The sequence below is a fragment of the Protopterus annectens genome, chromosome 13.part0 (assembly GCF_019279795.1).
Source record: "Protopterus annectens isolate FY-2018-M chromosome 13.part0, PAN1.0, whole genome shotgun sequence".
Taxonomy (NCBI): domain Eukaryota; kingdom Metazoa; phylum Chordata; order Ceratodontiformes; family Protopteridae; genus Protopterus; species Protopterus annectens.
Window position 1 is genome coordinate 1,149,312,182 of NC_056747.1, and position 21,484 is coordinate 1,149,333,665.

A 21,484-nucleotide genomic window follows, 5' to 3' on the forward strand; every position below is an offset into this window, starting at 1 on the left:
TTTGTAGATTTCTTAGTCATACTCTGGAACAGGCTGGTCAAAGGCTTGACTTTCTCTATTGGAAGAAATGAGCACCAGCCTTTGCAGGACCTAAGGTTCCCATGGAAATTTTTTTTCTGATGCAGATTTGATATTTGCATGCTCAAGGTGAATCCTTGTCTGCTTAGACGTTTAAAGTGTTTGCCAGGCCCTCTGCGCCACCTCTAAACATTGAGCTTCTATTATGCAGTCCTACAGGTATTAATAAATATGGATGCCCTTAGTTCTGAAGGAAGTTAACAGGAATGGGATCATTCCCACCACAAATCTCAATATCTCTTTTTGACTCTTGAAGATGGGTAAATATAGATAGACAAACACAAAAATCCTTGAGGTCTAAGATAACTAGGAGCCTCTAAGGGCTTAGAAAAGGAAACAGAGGATGCAAACGTAGTAACTTGAATTCTATTACCTTTAAGAACTTGTTTAGCTTTCAGGGATCCAAAATTTGCCTAGTTAAGGGTCCTCTTTTTCTTAGAAGAGGGAAATTTTTTGAGTAAAAACCTTTCCCTCGTTCTGAAGCAAACTATTATTGGAGCAAGAAATTCTGTAAATACCCTGGGTGCAGTTGGTAAACCAAAGGGAAAGGAAGTAAAATGGTAATGGAATCCATATCTCAAGAAGTTCCTTCTCCTTGAAGATGGAGATATGTAGAAAGGCAACCTTGAGGTCAAAGGTATCTAGTAGAATTGGGGGATTTAGAAGTGTCTGTAGTGTGTAGTATCTTGAAATATTGGTATCCTTGGGAGCTTGGTTTAGCCCTGACAGATCCAAAATGGATCTTTCAGGGCCCATTTTTTTCTTGAAACTAGGGACAGTCTTGAGTAACAAAACTCTTCCATCTTGCTTTGGAGTAGTTTCTTTTGGTACCTTTAGCCAGTCTAGCATAATTTTTCCCATTAGATGTTCTTCTTTCTTTGGGACTGGGGGAGCACTTCTTTATTTTGGTATTGTGAGAAACTGTAGCTTGTACCTCCTAGAAATTATATTCAAGACCCACTGGTCTCTGGTTATGCAATAACATTGCTGAAAAAGAAAGACAATGCATTTCTCTACTTTTTGGTCTCTGAGGGGGCCAGTAACCAGTAATGGTGGGGTGAGAATTTTGAGGAAGGGGGGACTATGGTGCAGTCACAGCTACTCCCTATTGGTAGTAGTGTCCTGAAGACCCCGAGAGCTTCCTCTGACCTCTTGCTGCCACCTTTTCATCTGCTTCTGGTAAAAATGGTTCTTGTTTTAGATGGGTAATTGTATTTGCGAAAAGGAGGATAGAAATGAGGGTTATGTACTTACCATAACACTGAAGCCTTTCATTCTCAGATGTCACTTCAGTCCTTGAGTCACCTGTTGGATCTAAGCCAGCAAAACTGGCGCTCCAGCCTCAAGCATGTTTAATTTTTTTCTACTCGCAATGCACTCACAGGTGAAGCCCAATGACACAAAGAAACCTGTTACAAACCAAAAAAAAAAGGGAAGACAGGCCTGTCACATCCTCCAGAGCTAGAAACAGAAAGGGAGTGGGAGGGAGGAATATCATATTGGATGGAGGAGGATGGAAGGATCCAGCACTATAGTAAATACATAACTACCATATACTATTCATTCTGCCTGTTCAACCCAATGTCTGAGTCAGAATCCCCATGTACTTAGCACTTTATCAGCCTCATGACAGGAGACCCTTGAGGAATGTGGCTCCAAAGTAAGTCTTGATCTAGAAATTATGTCTGGCTTACAATGTCTAGCAAATGTATGTAAGGTAGATCACATAGGAGCCATATAAATTTTGCCGAGAATAATTCCTGAAGAGGGCAGAGGACAAAGCCACTTACTTTGCAGAATGAGCTTTTGGTCTAAATGGCAATGGGCAATTGTTAGAAGAGTAAATAAATGTTCCAAAATCGAAAATCCATTTGGACAAATTAATTTTGGAAACATTGCAGCAAAGGAAACAAACAGTTGCGGCTCTTTTTAATGGTCTTAGTTCTGTGAAGACAGATCCATAACTGCCTGTGCATATCTAAAGTGTGAAGCAAGTATTTGCCCTTGGAGTGATTGGGAAAGAAGACTGGCAGATGGATGGGCTGATATAAGTCTGATTCATCCATCATCTTGAGAAGAATGGAAAGATAAATGCATAATGATACTCAGTATTTGTGAATAAACAAATAAGGGAGGATGAGGATAGTGACTGAAGCTTACATTCTCCTGGCTGAGGTTACAACCATAATGAAGCCTAGATAGGCATTTCAAAGCAGGAAGCACAAGATACTGGTTCAAATGGGGACTTTGTTAAGGCCTTTAACACATGACTGAGGCCCCATGGAAGAACTGGATATCTGATAAGAGGGCAAATTAGGAATATACCTTTGAGAAAGGTCTATGAGAGGACAGTGACTGGGAGTTGGTGGAAGTTGGAGGTTGCAGCTAACTGGACCTTGACAGTTGAATAACTAGAACCTGAAGAAAAAAAGTTTTGAAAGGACAAGTACCTGTATAATAAATACATAGAAGGGGTCTATTCCCTGAGCATCTGCCCAAGCTGCAAACCACCTCCATTTACTCTTATATACTCTATGGGTAGATTCATTCTGGGAGACAGAAAGAATGTGTACCACCTTTTGTGACGTGTCTCTGGCCATTAGAGTTGGAGAAGCCATGCAGTTAACTTGAGGTTGAGAAGATGCAGGTGAGTCGATCCGGAGGTGTGAGAAAGATCCTCTGTGGGATAAAACTGACATATGTGAGGCCTCATTAGGGGAGACCAGATGTCCCTGGGCCAGTAAAGGGCAATGATAATCTTGGTTGCTTTGCATCTGATTGCCTTCTGTATGAATTTGGACATAAGGGAAAGGGGAGGGGAAGGGAATGTATACAGAAGCCTAAAAGGCCACTGACTAAAGAGTCTCTCTGGGACTGATTCTGTAGGGCAAAATAGTTAATGTTGACTGGGAAGGCAAAGAGATTGCAGTGAGAATAGCCCTAGTGGCAAAAGAGTTGATGTGCAACCTATAGATTGAGATCACTTATAAGACAAATATATAAATCTGGTGAGACAGTTGACTCTCCTGAGAATGTGCATTACTGTCAAGAGGAATTTCAAACTGATGGCCTAGTGCCACACTGTAAAAGCTTCCTGACATAGCAGGTAGGACCTGGTTCTTCCATGCATGCTGAAGAAAAGTATAGTTGTGTAACATCTTACCATAATGATAGATGTCCTTCTCTTCACTGTTGCAGTATCCTTAACATAAGGGATTCCCCGCCTTGGGCAGCCTGACATCTGGCTAGTATATCAAAGCCTTTTACTACCTAAGGTATGCTGTACGTTGCACATATGATACTCACGTATGTAGGGCATAAAAGCGATGTCTGGATGTACCATCCTCAGAACTGAATGCCCCAGTACGAATGCCAGTCCAAGGCAAATAAATGAAAAGAGGTTAACAGTACATCCAGAAGAGGAAAATGTCCAGGGGGTAGGAGGGAGGGATTGAATACTGCAACAGTGAAGAGAAGGACATCTATCATTATGGTAAGATTTTACACAACTATACTATGCCCTTCTATTCTATTGTTGCAGTATTCTTAACATAAGGGTGAGTGGCAAAGCTCAGGAAGAAAGTTAGGAGAAGGAGGAGGAAGGACCCGCAGAGCTCTCTACAAAACCATGAAGAATGGCCCTAGAAAAAACAGCTCTAGCTCTGGAAATTCCATCCAACTTGTAGTGTTTGGTGAAAGTAAGCACTGACATCAAGGTAGCTGCCTCAAGAATGGACTAAGTGTCTAACCCTTTGAAAAATGCACCAGAAGAAGCCGCTGCCCTAGTAAAATGAGCCTTAACAGAGAAAGGAAGTGTCTTACCATCACAAATATAACAAAAAGAAATAGCTTTAGAAATCCAAAAATAAATTGACCTGGGATAAAAAGAAACAAAAAGCTGATCAGATTTCCTGATAGGCTTAGTCTTATCCAAATAAATTCTGAGTTGTCTATGCACATCCAAGATATGTAGTACCTTCTCACTAAGAGATTGTGGAAACAGATTGGTTAAATGACAACTCATTCACCACTTGGGCGTAAAAGGATTAGTATGCAAGGAAACCCTATCCTTTTGAAAAACCGAAAAAGGAGGACAAGCCATAAGGGCATGAAATTCAGACACCCATTTGGCTGAATTAAGGGCTAACAAAGTCTTCCAAGAGCAATGTTGCAAGGAAGCTGAAGCCACAGGCTCAAAAGGAGCCAGAATAAATTTCTCTAAAACAAAATTAAGATCCCAGGGCAGAGAAACTGGCTTCCTGAGAAGTCTGATGTGAAGAATGCCTTTAAGAAAATGTTTTCCTCAATCCTAGAAGCTAAAGGAAGAAAGAAAGGCAGACAAGCAGAAATAGCTAAGTGTGAGTTGACAGAGGAATAAGCCAACCCAGCATTGGGCAATTCACACAAATAAGAAATAACAACCACAGGAACATCCAAAGAGAGTGGATATTGGTCACATGAAAGACACCAGACAGAAAACCTCTTCCATTTGAATATGTAGGATTTCCTAATATTGGTTTTCCTGTCCTCCTGCAGAACCCCAAGCATGTCCTCAGAAAAAAGGTGTCTGTAAGGAATCAAAATCCTGTCACCCACAAATTCAGTTGAAGAGCGGACAGGTGGGGATGGATCACAGATCCCTTTGTCTTGTGTGAGTAGGTCAACCCTGTGAGGTAACTTGTGATGATTTCTCTTGGCTAAATGCAAGAGGGGACCAATGCTGTCTTGGCCAAAAGGGAGTCACCAGCAAGATTTTGGGTTTGTCCTGTTGAATCTTGTACAGAAATTTCAGAATGACAGGAAGGGGAGGGAATGCATAGAGGAATATCCTCCTTCCAAGAAAAAGAAAAGAAAGTCTCCTTCCAAGAAAAAGTCCACTTTCCAAACCCGAGGACTTTGGACTCTGGCACAAAATTCAGGAAGTTGTTCACAGTTTAGGCAAAAAGATCTATTTGAGGAGTACCCCACTTGTGAACAAGTTCAAGAAAAACATCCCTATGAAGCATCCATTCATGGGACTAGTGTCTACTACATAATTTTGACCTGAGAGAATATAAACTGCCTGAACAGTCACATGATGTTGAACCGCAAGCTCCCATACTTTGACAGCAGGCCTGCACAGAAGGTAAGATTTTGCTCCTCACTGCTTGTTTACATACCACAGGATTGTGGTGTTGTCTGTAAACACTTTGAGAGGGCCTGGACAGAAGACAAGATGAAAGGCCTGAACATCCAGTAGGAGCACTCATCTCTTTGATGTTGATGTGCTCCTTTTGCTGAAGAGGAGCCCAGACCGTCGGCACTGTCATTTTGCAAAAGGCTGCTCCCCAACCTACCTCTGAGGCATCTGTGAGCTGTACTTGTGATGGAAGAAGGGGATGAAACGCAAGGCCTGGGTTCAGAGACAACTGCTGAATCCACCAGTGAAGCTCCTTCTTTGGATAGGAAAGAACACGAACTGCAAATTCTAGAGGATGCACATGTTGTTACCAGACTGATTTCAGAAACCACTGAAATTATCTCATGAGCTTGGCTAAATGTAACAGGAATGGTGGATGCCATACATCCCAGAAGTCTCAGAAACTCTCTGGCTGTGACAGAGGTCAGAGGAATAACATTTTGAAAGAAGGCAATGAGAGTCAAGGCCTTTGGCGGAGGCAGGGATGCCAGCATAGGCACTCTCTGAATCTTGCATCCTAGGAAGACATGATCTTGAGAAGGGGGTTAGAAAGGACTTTTTGAAGTTTACTGTGAACCCCAGACTTTGCAAAAGAGTAATGGCAAAGTGAATATTTTGCCGTAAAGTCTCTGGTGAGGATGCCTGAAAGAGGAGGTCATCCAGGTATGGAAATACTTGGATGCCTTGAAGACTGCAGAAAGTAATCACAGGATCTAGGAATTTGGTGAAGACCCTTGGGGCAGTAGAAAAGCCAAAGGGAAAAGCAGAGAACTGAAAATTCCAAGAAGCAACAGCAAAACTTAAACATTTCCTGTAAGGGGGATGAATAGGTATGTGAAGATAAGCATCCTTGATATCCAGAGAGACAATGTAAGCCTGAGGAAAAAAGTAAAGGGAACAAAGTCTGTAGAGACAGCATGAAAAAGGAAGGAACCTTTAGTAAACTGTTTAGATGAGACAGATTCAGAACAGGTCTCCAAGGACTCTCCTTTCTGGGAACCAAAAACATTCTTAAATAAAATAATTTCCCCCTTTGATCCTGTGGAACCTGTTGAATAGTTCTCTAATGTAACAATTCTTGAAGTACCCCTGGGAACAAATGCAACTGTTCCTGAGGTGGTTGAGGAACACCCATGAAAGGAGCAAGGGATTCCCAAACCATGAAATATCCTTTTTGAATGACTGAAAGAACCCAGAAGTCTTGGGTAATGTTTGACCAAACTGGAAGAGACAAAGAGAGACAAAGTGAGAGAGGAACGAGGCTGACAGAAGAGCGAGTCAGATACTACCTAATTTGTCAGGAAATGGCTGCTTCTGTACAGAAGAAGCCTGAGTAATCTCAGGTGGAGGTGGCCTTCATCCACTTTTATTACTTTTTTGCCTCCGAACAGAAGCAGGCTTGGAAGGGTAATTCCTTTGAAACTTAGGCACAGGTGACACCAAAAGATGTTTCAAGTCCTGTAACACCTTGCCTTTCTCCTGCAAAGACTTGAACAAGTCAGCAGCAGCAGTAGCAAACAAGCCACTGCTGTCTAGAGCAGTAACCATCAATTTAGCTTTCATGTAATCTGGCAGAGGCTGAAGCCTTAGCCAGGAATACCTCCTCAATACAGATTCTGAAGCAACAGCCCTAGATGATGCCTCTGCTGCACTTAATGGAACAGCGAGTGACATGAGAAGAAGCCCATAACAAAGACAAGGCAGAATTTTTTCCTTCAGATTCTGGTAGATCAGAAATAGCTTGAGAAGCCTGGGATGGGAGGGCCAAAACATATCTAGTCATAGGGTCTATATCAGAAGACCAAAAGTTTAAAATTGCGAACGCTCTAAAGATCGAAAATGCTGGACCTTGAAATCATTACTGTGGGGGGGCATGACCCCCACACCCCCACTAAATATATATTCCAACTCCGAGATCGCACTACAGTGAGGAAAGGGCAAATATTCCGATCTTCACTGTACTGTGATCTCAAAAAAGCACTTTGAGGTCCGGCATTTTCTCTCTTTAGAGCGTTCATGATTTTAAACTTTTGGTCTTCTAGCACAGACCCCTAATCATATGAGTTTAGTAATTAATAGCATGAAAGGCAAGAGTGGCAGAAATATAGACCTTCTTTCCCAGGCTTTCCATTATTCTACTTTCCTTATCAGAAGGAGACGTTTTGTGGTTGGCAGTAATTTAAAAGGTTTTATCTGAAACTACAGAGCCCACCGAAGGGTCAGGAGATGGGCACTTGTATAGAAATGCAACCATCAGGCACTTTGTAGAAATGGTCAGGCATCTTAGGAGCAGGGGGTTGAGAATCAACAGTCTGAGATGTTGGGGAAAAGGCATTCAGTAAAGCAGGTAAAACTGGAGGGGCAGCAGATGGTGAAGGAGACTCCATTTGTAGGAGCTCATAATATCGCTTTTGCTCATCTAAAACTTGGGATCAATTCCATTTGAAGAACTCCCCCATTTTAGCAATAGTATCCCCAAAAGTAATCTCCTCAATAGGAGATTCTGGACTAGTATATTCCTCTTCAGGACAAGCATCTTCCAAAGGGGATGGGATTTGGGTGGAATAGGCCAAGGATTCCTCCGAGGAAACCTCTTCATCAGAAAAGTCCTTCTCCCTTGGCCACTTGAGGGGAATATGTCCAAGGGGGAGCAAGAACAGAGACTCCCAAAGGAGGCGTAGGAGCCATAAAGGCATTAAATAAGCCTTGAGTGAAATTCTGCCACTTACTTTGAGGGTCCCTGTGAGAAGATGCATGCTTTGTTTTTTGCTTTTTCTTTAATTATACATCATCCTTATGAAAAGTACGACCTGACGTTGGCCTGAACTCTATTACTGTTGTTGGAACTTCCTCCCTCACCAGAATTTGAGGAATCCCACTAGGCCCTTCAGCTATTATAAGTCTTGGTTACTCCTGACCATCCAAAATGGACGTTTGCAATGCTTCTGAAAATGTGCCTGTCATCAGATCTACAGCGGCCTCAGAAGTGGCCCCAGCCGAAAAATCTGACCCCAGAATCAGGTGAACCTTTGGGCTTTCATCAGCCTCGAGAGAGATGTCCAATGTAGGATGCGCAGCGGAAGACTCTGACCTTGGATTTTTGGCCTTCCTCTTCAGTGAAAATTCAACGTCAAGCCTAAAAGCATCCTTCATAGTGTCCGTCATTAAAAGTGCGAGACACTGATTTTCAATAGCAACAGAAGACAGATGACTATGTAAAATCTGAGGCACCGAGGCCTGACAAATACTGCAAGTTTTGTGGTCCTGAGTAGACCCTAAGCAAAACAAGCACTGCTCGTGACTATCTTTATGTGGAATTTGTCTCCCACACTGGCACTTGCCTTTTCTGAATGACATTAAAAAAAAAAAACAGCGAAAAACAGCAGTAAGTATGAAAAAACCCCTAAAGGTGCACTTATCTGAATGGCTTGATACACCAGCAAACATTTTGGGCAAACAGACCGATGATCAAAAAAGGCGTTTGGACTGGCAGCAGAGAAGTTCTGAGGATGGTACGTCCGGACATCACTTTTATGCCCTACGTATGCAAGCAGCATACATGGGACATGCAGAGTACTTTAGGTAGTAAAGAAAGCATGAGCCCTAGAACCCTTTGGACAAGAAGGGTAGGAGGACCTCTGAAGTGAGCAAGATTCTGTACTGCTAGTCTTAAGAGACTGGACTCTTTCTAGAGAAAGAAATATGGTGTAAGATTTTATGATGAGGTGGCATCCGATAAACTGTAAGCACTGAGATGGTTGTAGTTGTGATATCTCTTAGTTGGCAGAAATACCCAAGGACAGGCAGAGGTGAAGCATGTAGTCTCTGGCCCTAACAACCAATTCTCTTGATATGGCAGTGAGGAGACAGTCTCTAAGTAAGAGAGCACTCAGATCATGAGCAGCCTCAAGTTTCCTGCTACCATGGCCATGCACTTGGTAAACACCTGGGGGACTGAGGTGAGACCAAAGTGCAGTACTCTGAACTGCAAATGACTGCTTCCCATATGGAAATAGTAAGCATACTAAAGGTCAATAGAGAACATCCACGCATTTGCCTGTAAGTAAGGTAAAACAGCTTGCACCATGACCAGCCTGAAGTGGTCTTTTTGATGTACTATTAGAGTTTGCTTTGGTCCATAATTGTCCGAGTTCCTTGTTTTTCTTTGGAACTAAAATGAATTTGGAATAGTAACCTGACCATGTCTGATCTAGGGGGGCTGTTCAATGGCTCTTTTGTGAAGGAGAGAGGATTTCTCTTCAAGCTGCTTTTTGCTGGTGCGGAACTACATAAAGGAGTGGCTGCTTTGGAAGAAAGGTATGTAGCAGCCTTTAAACATTATTCCCCTGATTAAAGAAACCAGTGTGCTAGCCATCCACAAAGGCAGATGGAGGTATAAAATGACCTTCAACTGTCTCCAGAAAGGAGTAGTCAAAACAACCATCCAAGGACAGTTAGGATGCCTATCAGAGTAGAGCCACCAGTATCTCTGGTTCAGCAGACCTTCATAACCTTTTGGTCAGTATCCATTAAAAAGGGCTCCTCTTCCATGGTTGTCTCTGTCAAAGGTGAACTCAAAGGACTGACACTGGGATTTTTTAAGCCATAGGGACTTGGACCCCTTTTTGGCTCCTAATATAATATCACTGCAGGATCTTAAATTTACTGTCTAAGGCAGACAGCATTTTCTCATCTTGTTTGAATAAAGGGCATTGATAAAGGACACTTTGAAATTGTTCACAAAATCACAGAGGTGAATCCAGGCATAATGCCACATGATAATGTCTGTACCCGCCTCTCTCACTGTTACACTGTCTGCATTATACATGAGCCACATGAAGAGACTTACAATATTAAACACTGTGCCCAAAGTGTTTTCTAGCAGTTTCCTAGAGTCAGGAGTGGGCAGTCTTTTCAGAGATGTGTAGGCCTCTGCCAAATCTCTTTGAAACTAGTTCATCTGTGTGGCCTAGTACAAGGCCTGTAAAGCAAAGGTGCATGAAGCATACACCTGTTTCCCCATCCTATCCATCACCCAAGACTCCCTCTTATGCAGATGGATGGTGGCTGCATCCTCTGTCAGTTCCTTTTTAGCTGCTGCTGCCATAATGCTAGAATCAACGAAAGAACTCTTGGACCAAAACAGCCTGTCCTTGGGTGGGGTGGGGGTGGGACAGGAGAATTTTATCAGGCTTCCTCTGAACAGTCTCAGCTTCTGCCGTGCTCTCCTGGCAGACAGAATGATTAGGCGGTCTGCCAGAGAAACCACATAGGAAGTAGAGGGGCTGAGCCATATGCCTCAAACAGGACCTTATTGCCCTAACAGGACATGTCTGTGGGCCAATTTCCCCTCTGGTGCAGGAGTTCCAATACCTCACCAATGTTTAGGTCCTCAGGAGAGGTTTGATGGGATGTGTCAGAGCATTAGCTCAGCTCTGACCCTATGAAGTATGACAGAGTTAGGACAGATATGGAAGTGTGTTCACCGGGGTGCTGACACCAATGTAGCCTGTGTATCAGCTCTTTTGGGAGAGGCTATGATCCTTTCCATAACTTCAAAGGTCAAACCCATGTCCACCCGAAAGAACTCTCATCAAGTGCATGCATGGTCTCCTCAGTAGAAAAGATAAACAGCTTTGACAAAGGAATTCCTGAAACTGACAGAGCAGACAAACTCCAGGAGGGGATCAGTACCATTGCTTTGAAGGTCGATAACTGACACTGAAAACAGCTCCACATTTGATGAGTCCAAAGATGTGGTCAAGTGTCAACATCAAGATGTTGGTCCAAAGATCCACTTAAATCTGAAGGCCTCAGGGTCAAGGTAATCATATCAGAAACTTTCAGAACCAATGATAGAGTTGTGCTCTGCAGATCCAATACCAATGGATCTAAAGGTTGGACTAGGAAAGGAGCAAGCATGGGGGATAAGGGACCAGCCCACTTTACCCTCAAAGTAGAAGGGACAAAACACCCATATATTCTGTGTCTTGATGATGGTCCTCTTGATCCACTTCTAAATCAAACATACTCCTAAAAGAACTGACAGAAGACTGCATTGGAGGACAAGAAGGGAATCCTGAAATCTCCCTTTTGGTACATGTACCTTGGATTGGCCACCTGGGAGACATGTCCTCAATAATAATCAGCTCCAAGGGCGGTGGAGTCAATGCCCAAATTAATGACTGAACTGAAGAACCAGCTGGCTCCAATCTGCCAAATTTTGAAGATCTCTGGTAGCAAACTACTCCTCACGTTTCCACTTTTTGGTATCCTGATCACAATCCTTGCCTTTGGACCTGTTCTTTTCTCTGCTGTAACTTTTCTTTTCATTTCTGTGCTTGTCTGCCTCTGGCTCCTGAGGCAACCAGCTTTTAATGACCAATTTGTTCTGGCTATCTGACAAATCACACTAACCAAAGGCCATGCAGATAGAACAGCCCGCAGTGGGGTGCTCCACTTATTATCCATAACCATAACAATAACCACAAAATATACAGTGGATATAAAATGTGTACACACCCCTGTTAAAATGCCAGGATTTTGTGATATAAAAAAATTAGACCACACTAAATCATTTCAAAACCTTTCCCATCTTTAATGTGACCTATAACCTGTACAATTCAAATCTGTTAGGGGAAAGAATATAAAAAAAAAAAAAAAACGTAAAATAAGCTGGTTGCATAAGTGTTCACACCCTTAAACTAATACTTTTTGAAGCACCTTTTGATTTAATTACACCATTCAGTCTTCTTGGGTAGGAGTCTATCAGCATGGCACATTTTGACTTGGCAATATTAGCCTGCCTTCCTTTGCAAAAGCACTCCAAATCAGTCAGATTGCAAGGGCATCTCTTGTACACAGCCCTCTTCAGGTCACCCCACAGATTTTCTACTGGATTTAGGTCTGGGTTCTGGCTGGGCCATTCCAAAACTAATTTTCTTCTGGTGAAGCCATCCTTTTGTTGATTTGGATGTATGCTTGGGGTCATTGTCGTGTTGAAAGGTGAAATTCCTCTTCATCTTCAGCTTTTTAGCATTTGCCTGAAGGTTTTGGGCAAAAAGTGACTGGTATTTGGAACTGTTCATAATTCCCTCCACCTTGACTAAAGCCCCAGTTCCAGCTGAAGAAAAGTAACCCCAAAGCATGATACTGCCACCACCCTGCTTCACCGTGGGGATGGTGTTCTTTTGGTGATGTGAAGTGTTGTTTTTGCTCCAAACATACCTTTTGGAATTGTGGCCGAAAAGTTCAACCTTGGTTTCATCAGACCATAACACATTTTCCTACAATCTTTTGGGAGACTATGTATTGTTTTGCAAATTTTAGCTAGGCCTGGATGTTTTTCTGTGTAAGAAAAGGCTTCCGTTTTGCAAGCCTACCCCATAGTCCAGACATATGGAGAATACAGGAAATTGTTGTCACATGTAGTACACAACCAGTACTTGCCAGAAATTCCTGCAGCTCCTTCAGTGTTGCTGTACGCCTCTTGGCAGCCCCTCTGACCAGTTTTTGTCTTGTCTTTTCATCAGTTTTGGAGGGACGTCCAGTTCTTTGCAAATTCTTTGCAATGTCACTATTGTCCCATATTTTCACCACTTTTTGATGACTGTCTTCACTGTGTTCCATGGTATATCCAATCCTGTGGAAATTTTTTTGTACCCCTGATTGATACCTTTCAACAATGAGATCCCTTTGATGCTTTATAAGGTCTCTGCGAACCATTGCTTTTGCTGTAGCAGGCAACTGAGTAAATGTTAGGAAAATCCTACTAGGACAGCTGAACTTTATATGGAGTTAATCAGTCTCTTTAATTGATGGCAGGTGTGTACTCAAGAAGACTGAATTAAATCAAAAGGTGCTTCAACAAAGTATTAGTTTAAGGGTGTGCACACTTATGCAACCAGCTTATTGTACATTTTTTATTTTTATATTTTCCCCCTAACAGATTTGTTTTTCAATTGAATTGTACAGGTTTATAGGTCACATTAAAGGTGGGAAAAGTTCTGAAATTATTTATTATGGTCTCATTTTTTATATCACAAAAACCTGGCATTTTAACAGGGGTGTGTACACTTTTTATATCCACTGTATATATAAAATTAACTAAAATGAAAATATAGTATATTAAAAGAGGGCTAATGCTCACATGAAAATATAGTACATTAAAAGAGGGCTAATGCTCACATGACAAGGGAATCTCAAAATGACAGGTCTTCTTTGCAAGGGGGGTGCAAATCAGAAGCCTTCATTCTGAATAAGTCCAATTCATTCTGCTCTTTGCCTGAATCAGTAAAGTCAGATTCCAGCTGATCTGGCCTGTACGCCAGGGTCCATGGTGCACTTAAAAGGTAAGACCAAAGACATGTGACCCAAACCTGTTGAGGCCAAAAAGGAGCAATAATGATCATTTTGGCCTTGCATCATCTAGCACTCTGGATGAATTCTGTAATTAGTGGAAACAAGGGGAGTGCATAAAGAAGACCTGGGGTGCAACTGTACATGAGTGTTCCTTGGTAACTGTCCCTATGGAGAGATTAGGACAAAATACCTGCTGCCTTTACTGTTCAGGTAGGAAGCAAAAAGGTCACAGCAAGGCTGGCCCCAGTGACTGAAGATTTTGTTCACCTCTGTTGGATTGAGGGACCATATGTCAGACAAAATAATGCACCCGCTCAATTTGTCGCTAGCACATTGGAAGCCCCTGGGATACAAGTCACGCATAATGGTTAAAGTGTTTACCTCACAGACACAAGGTACAAAGGTTTGATTCTCACCTTTCAGGGCAACTGGCTAGGCTTAAAATGGCCCACAAGAGCAGCTAACCTAGTATTTACCTATGAACCTGAGCCTTGCAGAAAGTGATGGGAAGGCACCATTCATTGCCAAACGTTATGGCCACTCGACATAATGGTAAGACCTAGTTCTCCCGTTTGTTGTTGTACCAGATGGCGGACATACTGTCCGTCTGAACTGAAACTGCACTCACTGGAAGAGAGTCTTGAGACATCTGTAATGCCAAAAGGACTGCTCTCATTTCCAGGACACTGCTGTGGAAGCTGGTCTCCAAGGGTGTCCAGGTACCTTGGACTGTCTTTCCCTCATAATGCCCCCACCCTAAGAGGGAAGGGTCCATGGTAACTTCTGTAGGAGAAAGCAGAAAGAATGGACATCCCTTTGATGTCTACAGAAATGATCCACCATTTGATGTGGGATCTGCACACAGGGGTCAATCTGATTAGGATGTTGAGGAGGTGATGAAGTTGGGACCACTGGACTGAAAAACTCCATTACAGAACTCTCATGTAAAATCTGGACATAGGAACAAGAATGATGGCCATTGCCATATGCCAAGTTTAAGAATTAGCCGGTTTCATGGAAATAGATTGGATAAGACATGTAATGCTGACTGATGGATGGACTGAATCCTGTGCTGCGGCAAGGTGGCTATCTGTGTTGTGGTGTTCAGGTGTCATCCAATAAATTCTAAGGTGTGAGCTGATAAGTTCCTCTTCTGCAGCTTCACTATAATCCCCAAGTTGTGAAGTAAGTGGAGTAAGAGGTCCTGATGGAGAATTAACAGATCCTTAGACAATTGGCTCTTGACTGCTCTATGTATGGGAACATCTGGAACCCCTGCAGTCCGAGATAAGCTGTCACTGTTGTCATGCACTTTGTAAACATTGGGGGACTGTGGTGAGTCCAAAGGGCAAAGCTCTGAATTGGAAGCGATTTGTCTCCCGGCCTAAAATGGAGAAATCTCCTGGAATGTTTGTGCATCTTTACGTGATAGTAGGTATTCTGGAGATCTATCAAGCACATCCAGTCCTTTTTGAGTAGAGGCAAAATGGACTGAACTGTGACCATCAGAAACTTTGTCTGGTTTATGTGTTGAATTAAATGACTTGGGTACAATATTAGTCTGTGTTCCCATCCCCCCTTTTTTAAGCTATTTAACTAAAAAGAACTTGAAGTAGACACCGGATTCTATCTGGTTTGGGTTGACCTGCTGGATGACTTCTTTCCAACAGCTTTTTGACTTGTGCTGTTGTGGATTCCATCTGATTGGGTGGCACTGTGGGAATCCTACATTTTCCTGAGGCATTGTTAGAAATGGAATTAAGGATAATAAATAGAGGATGCTTAATACCCACAAATCGGAAGTGATGGCCTGTCCAGTTTGCGTGTGTAGGGATAAGGGACTCAACAGACTGCCTCCAGAGTGCGGCAGTCAGGCAATCCTTCAGGACTGCTGGATGGACTTCTTGGAAAAGTCTGCAAAACCCTTGGTTTTGTGGACTGCCTCTATCCCTTGGTTGACATCCATAGAAGATAAGGTTGACAGCAGAGATTCCATGGTCCTCTGGATATCTGCTGGCAAGTTACTTAAAAAAAGAATTGCTATCTTCCTTGGTCAATTCTCTTTAGAACTGAATGATGTCAGCAAGGCAGTTCAGAGATCTCAGGGAAAAGGTGGCCAATGTTCAGTTTCCAAATCTGCCCAAAGCCCTGGATTCCCTGTTGGGGGATGGATAGATGAGCTCTCTTTAGAGAGCTGTCTCTTCGTGAATGCAACTATGACCGTGGCATCTACAGGGAGACCGTTACCCCAATGAGCTCCAGCTTTTGCTGCAGTTCAAATTTTACCTGGCTTCTTAGCTATTGGCTCTGCTGTATCAGGCTGCTTTCAAACCTGCTATGCCACCAAGTCAGTGAGACTGCCAGGGTGAAGAACCACCCAGGGAGTAGAATAGCCAGCTCCAAAAGCCTCCAGGAAAGTACAGTTGTGTACACTTACCATAAATGTAGATGTTCGAGTGTATTCACTGTTGCAGTCATCACACTTGGGTTATCCTGCTAGGGGTAGCCCTCACTCAGCCCGAATACCAGAGTATTTCTGTGTCGGTTGCTGTCGCTCCAGGACTGACGTCAGGTCGTCAGTGGCATAAAATCAGGCAGCTGACACCATTACATCAGTTTTTCTTGCCCCAACTGTCAGGAGCCCCCAAATAGGGAGCTAAGTTATGGTGGAAGAACACCACCAGTAGAAAGTAAATACCAAAAATTACCTGTAAGGAGAGAGGAAGAGAGAGTGAGAGAGACAAGTGGGATGGAGGGTGGGAAAAAAGGACTGTAACAGTGAATACACTCGAACATCTACATTTATGGTAAGTGTACACAACTGTACTATGTTCTTCGTGTGTCACTGTTGCAGTCATCATGCTTGGGTTGATTCCTAAAGCTGAAGAAAAGGGTGGAGGCAGTCAAGAAGACCGGGGGCTGGCTAGGATGCCCTGCAAGACTTCGGTGGCAAAGCCTGCCCTGGATTTGGAGAAGATAGGCAGGTGGTAATGTTTGGTGAAGGTAGGAACAGAAGTCCATGTTGCAGCCTCCAGGATGCCCCTGGTGGGGACCCCTCTGCGAAAAGCTGCAGAGGTGCAGGTTGCCCTGGTGGAATGCATACTGACCCCCTTTGGGGGTGGTATACTGTGCTGTTTGTAGCAGAAATGGATACAGTGTGCTATCCATTTAGAGATTGTTTGGATATGGCCTTGCTCTCTGCTTCTGCTATGAAGCTGACTAGCAATTGGTCAGTTTTTCTAAAAGATTTAGCCCTATCCAGATAGAATCTGAGCTGTCTGTGCACATCTAGTGAGTGCAGAATCCTTTCCCCCCTCATTTTGTGGGTTAGGGAAAAAGGTGGGCAAATGAATGGATTTGTTGAGAGCCACACTGGACACCACTTTAGGCATGGAAAATGATGAAGGCCTCTACAGCCATGAGTGCTTATAGCTCTGAAACTCTTTTAGTTGAAGTGATGTCCAGAAGCAAGGCTGTTTTCCAAGAGAGGAATTTTAACTCTGCTGAAGCTGCAGGTTCAAAAGGGGGTAGGGTGATCTTTTCCAACACAAAGTTAAGGTCCCAAGCTGGGGTAGAAGCTCTTCTGGGTGGCCTTAAGTTGTTAGCCCCTCTTAGGAACTGTTTGATGAGAGGGTGGGTCTGCTGGGTAATCCAGGATGAGAGGTAGGGAGGGCTGTGCTGTTTTGGCTCCCTTAGCCTGGATCCAGGTGCAAAACCTTTTCCACTTGTCAGCATAGGATTTTCAAGTGCTGGAGCATCTGGCCTCACGTATAACATCTAGGACTAGTTTGCTTAGGCTGGCAGCTTGAGGAGAGGTCAGGGAAAAAGCCAGGCTGCCAGGTTGACGGTCTGCAATTGGGGATGCATGAATTCTCCATTCTTCTGGGTCAGGAGTGTTGAGATCTGAGGTAGGTGCCATGGTGGCAGGGTTGACAGGCTGTGCAGCAGTGGGTACCAGTGTTGGCGTGACCAGTTTCAGGGAATCAGGATTGCCCATGGTTTTTCCTCCCTTATTTTGAGCAGTACCCTTGAAATGAGTGATAGAGGGGGAAATGCATAGACCGAGAGGTTTACCATTGGAAGGATAGAGCATCCACTTTCCAGGCCTTGCTGTGAGGTTCCCTGATGCAGCATTTGCTGAGCTGACTGCAGTGGGAGGAAAGAGGTCCACCTTCAGGATGCCCCATTTCTGGGTTACAAGGCTGAAGGTTCTGTGGTCTAGTTGCCACTCGTGTGGGTCTAGCAAGTTTCTGCTTAAATTGTCTGTCAGAGAGTTTAGGGAGCCTGGCAGGAATTGTGCTAGCAGGTGTATCTGCAGGGCTGAGGCCGTGTGCCAAGGGGTCATGGCGAGCCTGCAGAGGATAAGAGTGAGTCATTCCCTGCTTGTTGAGATACCACATCGCTGTGGTGCTGTCTGTTTTGATCAGTAGATGCCCCGAGGAGAGGAGGGGACTGAAACCTGTCAGAGTATGCTGAACAGCTAGCATCTTTTTTTGGTTGATGTGCAGATGTATTTGATTTGGTCTCCAATGGCTCTGAATGCACCTGCCGTCCAGGTGTGCAACCCAGGCATAGTCTGATGCATCTGTGGTGAGGGTCTGGGTGGCACAGGGTTGTGAGAAGGGAAGTCCCTTGTTTGGTTGCATGCTGCTGCCCACCAAAGAAAATCTTTCCTTAGACAGGATATCATTGGTATGATAGTTTCCAGGTTTTGAGAGTGTTGACACCAAAGGCTTTTTAGGTACCACTGTAGTTTCCTCATATACAGTCTGGCATATGGAATGAGTAGAATGCAGGAGGCCATGAACCCTAGAACTTGCAGGATTCTCCTTGCGGATAACTGGGTTTCGGTGGCTAGTTGAGAGAAGTAGCCTGTCAGGTAGGCTTGTTTTTCTTGGCGTAAGGAATGTCATCTGGGATGCTGTGTCCAGACTTTCTTTTCATTGATAGTATACCCCAGAGAGGTCAGTAGGTCCTTTACAAAGGTCAGATGCTGTAACAGCTTTTCCTGACTGTCTGCCTGAATCAGGCAATCGTCTTTTCCTGACTGTCTGCCTGAATCAGGCAATCATCTAAGTTGGGTAATTATTTCTTTGTCTGCAAAAAGCAATGGCTGGAGCCAGGCATTTTGTGAAAACTCTGGGAGCAGTGGATTAGCCAAAGGGAAGCGCAGAGAAATGAAAGTGCATAGATCCTGCCCTGAAATGTAGGTATTTCCTGCAAGATTCCCTGATTGGGATGTGTAGGTAGGCCTTTTTTTAGGTCTACGGTGGCTAACCAAGCATCCTTGGAAAGCATAGGAAGAAGCTGCTGGAGGGTGAGCATTTTGAATTTTGACATCACCAGAAAGGTGTTTAGAATGGATAGATTGAGAACTAGGTGCCAGGTGCCCTCTTTTCTGGGTACCAGGAAGAGTCTGGAATAGAAACCTTGGCCTATCTGGTCTGCAGGAACATGCTGTATTGCCCTCATGGAGAGCAGGGAAAGGACTTGCTTTTTGGTCTCTGCCCACTGGTTTGGAGGAAGATCTGGGAACACTTTTGGGGTTAGCAGAGTGTGGTAATAAAATATGTATCCCTGGGATACTAGTTAAGGACCCATCAGTCATTGGTAATAGAGGCCCAGTTGTTTGCATGGAAGGAGAGCTTTCTTCCTAGGAGCACAAGCAGGTGGGCAGAGGTAAGGGGTGGAGGTGTAAAATCATTGTGAGTGCTTACCATAAGGGGGAGGCTTAGCACTCCCCATTTTTAAAGAGGAGGAACTCCATTGCTTAGATCTCTGCATTCCCAGGGACTGCTGTCTGGGGGGGGGGTTTGCTTCCCCTGTGTCTGGCTGAGCTGGCCTGGTGGGGGACGGAGAGGACCAGTGCTTGGAGGGCCAATGCCTACTGATTCTCAGAAGCTGGAAGTCTTTAACTGTCTGCATAGCTTTAGCTTTTTCTTCCACGCATGCCTTCCAAGGACAGAACCAGTGACTGCTGCCCTGCAAGATGCTTCTAGGGCATCAAAGCCACATTGCAAGGTGTGTTTAATAACTTGGCTTGCAGAATGCATATGCTCTTGTAATTCTTTACTTTCTGCACAAGTAGGAAAGGAAGATATTTTTTGTTTGAGGAGTTGCATGGTATGCTGCTGCTAATTCAGCATGTGGAACTGACAATTTAGTGCTCTAATAGCAAGAGTTGCAGAGGTGTATACTTTTTTTTTACCCAATCTGTCTAAAGCTCGGGAGTCCCTGTCTGTGGGGGTGGGATTCTTAGCTGAGGTTGCTTTAATTCCCTTAGGTCCTTGGGAGATGACCTCTGGGTCAGCAGTAGGATTTTTGAAAAGGAATTTGAGAGAGTCAGGGACTCTGTAGTACCTGTCAAGTTTCCTGGGAGCAGGAGGATGGGTGTCAGGAGTCAAGCTGGATTCCAGAAAAAACATCACCCACAACATCCAGGACAGGAGGAATGGCTAAAGGTCTGTGCTGTGGTAAATCTAAGAATTCCCTAAATCTTTTTGACTGAGGATTGTCCTGACATTCCCATTGGAAATGCTCCCTTAAAGTATGTAGGGTTTCACTGAATAAAAAAATCCTCTGGTGGAGAGGCAGAAGGAATGGATTAATCTGCATCAGAATCCTCATAAGCAGAGAGGGGTTGCATGTCTTCATATTCAGAAGCATCAGAGTCATCTGACTCCTGTTCAGATAAAACTACTGGGGACAAGTCTCTTTTTCTTTTGGAAGGGGTAGCCCGGCTTCCACTAATAAGCATAATAAGGTCTTCCGCCATTTTAAGCATTTGAGATTGAGGCATGGAAACAGGTGCCTGAGCTTGGGTTATTGTTTTTTTGGCGTAGTTCGTACCCTGGGCCTTAGAAGCTTGGTAGTTTTAGAAAGAACTGAAGACGTGAAAGAAGTCGTCGGTTTGTGTTGAGTAGCGGTAGTGCAAAGAACTTCCTCGGAAGCCATTGCCTGCTCAGCAGCTTCGGACCCATCCAAGGTAGAGACATACGCAAGATCCTTAGTCGAAGAAGAGTCTTGCAGCATACCGGACTGCGAAAGGGTCTCGTAGTGGCCTGTGAATCCACAGAAGTGGGCATCAGGGGCTGCGAAAGCACCTGAGGAACGGACGACTAGCTTAACGGAAGCATCATCGGCAGTTTTGGACCTGTGCGGTCTGTCTCTGTCTTTATCCTTAAGTTTTTTCGGAAGATCGGTAGTCGGATGGCTTACCGAAGCCATATCGGAATTAGAGGACTGACAGCGAAAATATCTAGCTACAATAAGGACCCGAGGATGTATAGTTCTGGTGTTGAACAAAGCACAAAAGCGACAGTGAGGGATGACGTGGTCTGGGCCTAAACAGGTGACACAGTACGAATGGAAGTCTCGATGTGGTATTTGCTTTCCACAGGTGAGATGACAATTGTTAACTTTTTCTGACATCAGTTAGAGCAAGAAAAAAGGATCCCCAACGGGGTACTTAGCTTTAGAAGACTTCAACTTCAATTCGGAAACGAAAACGCAGGTAGCGGCCGACCGTCACTCGTGCGAACTGCTTCTGCTTTGGGCTCCTCGGCAAGAAAGACTGATGTAATGGCGTCAGCTGCCTGATTTTATACCACTGATGGCCTAATGTCAGTCCTGGAGCGACAGCAACAGATGCAGAAATACTAAGCCTCTGGTATTCGGGCCGACTTAGGGCTACCCCTGGCAGGATAACCCAAGTGTGATGACTGCAACAGTAAAACACTAAGATCATCACAAATTCTTAAGGGGAAGGTGCATCTGTGGGACATCCCGCTTTTGTTTCTCCAATTCTAGGATTTTTCCAAAGGAAAGATCTCCAAAGGGGGATCAAGCGGAGCCCTCCCCTTTCTC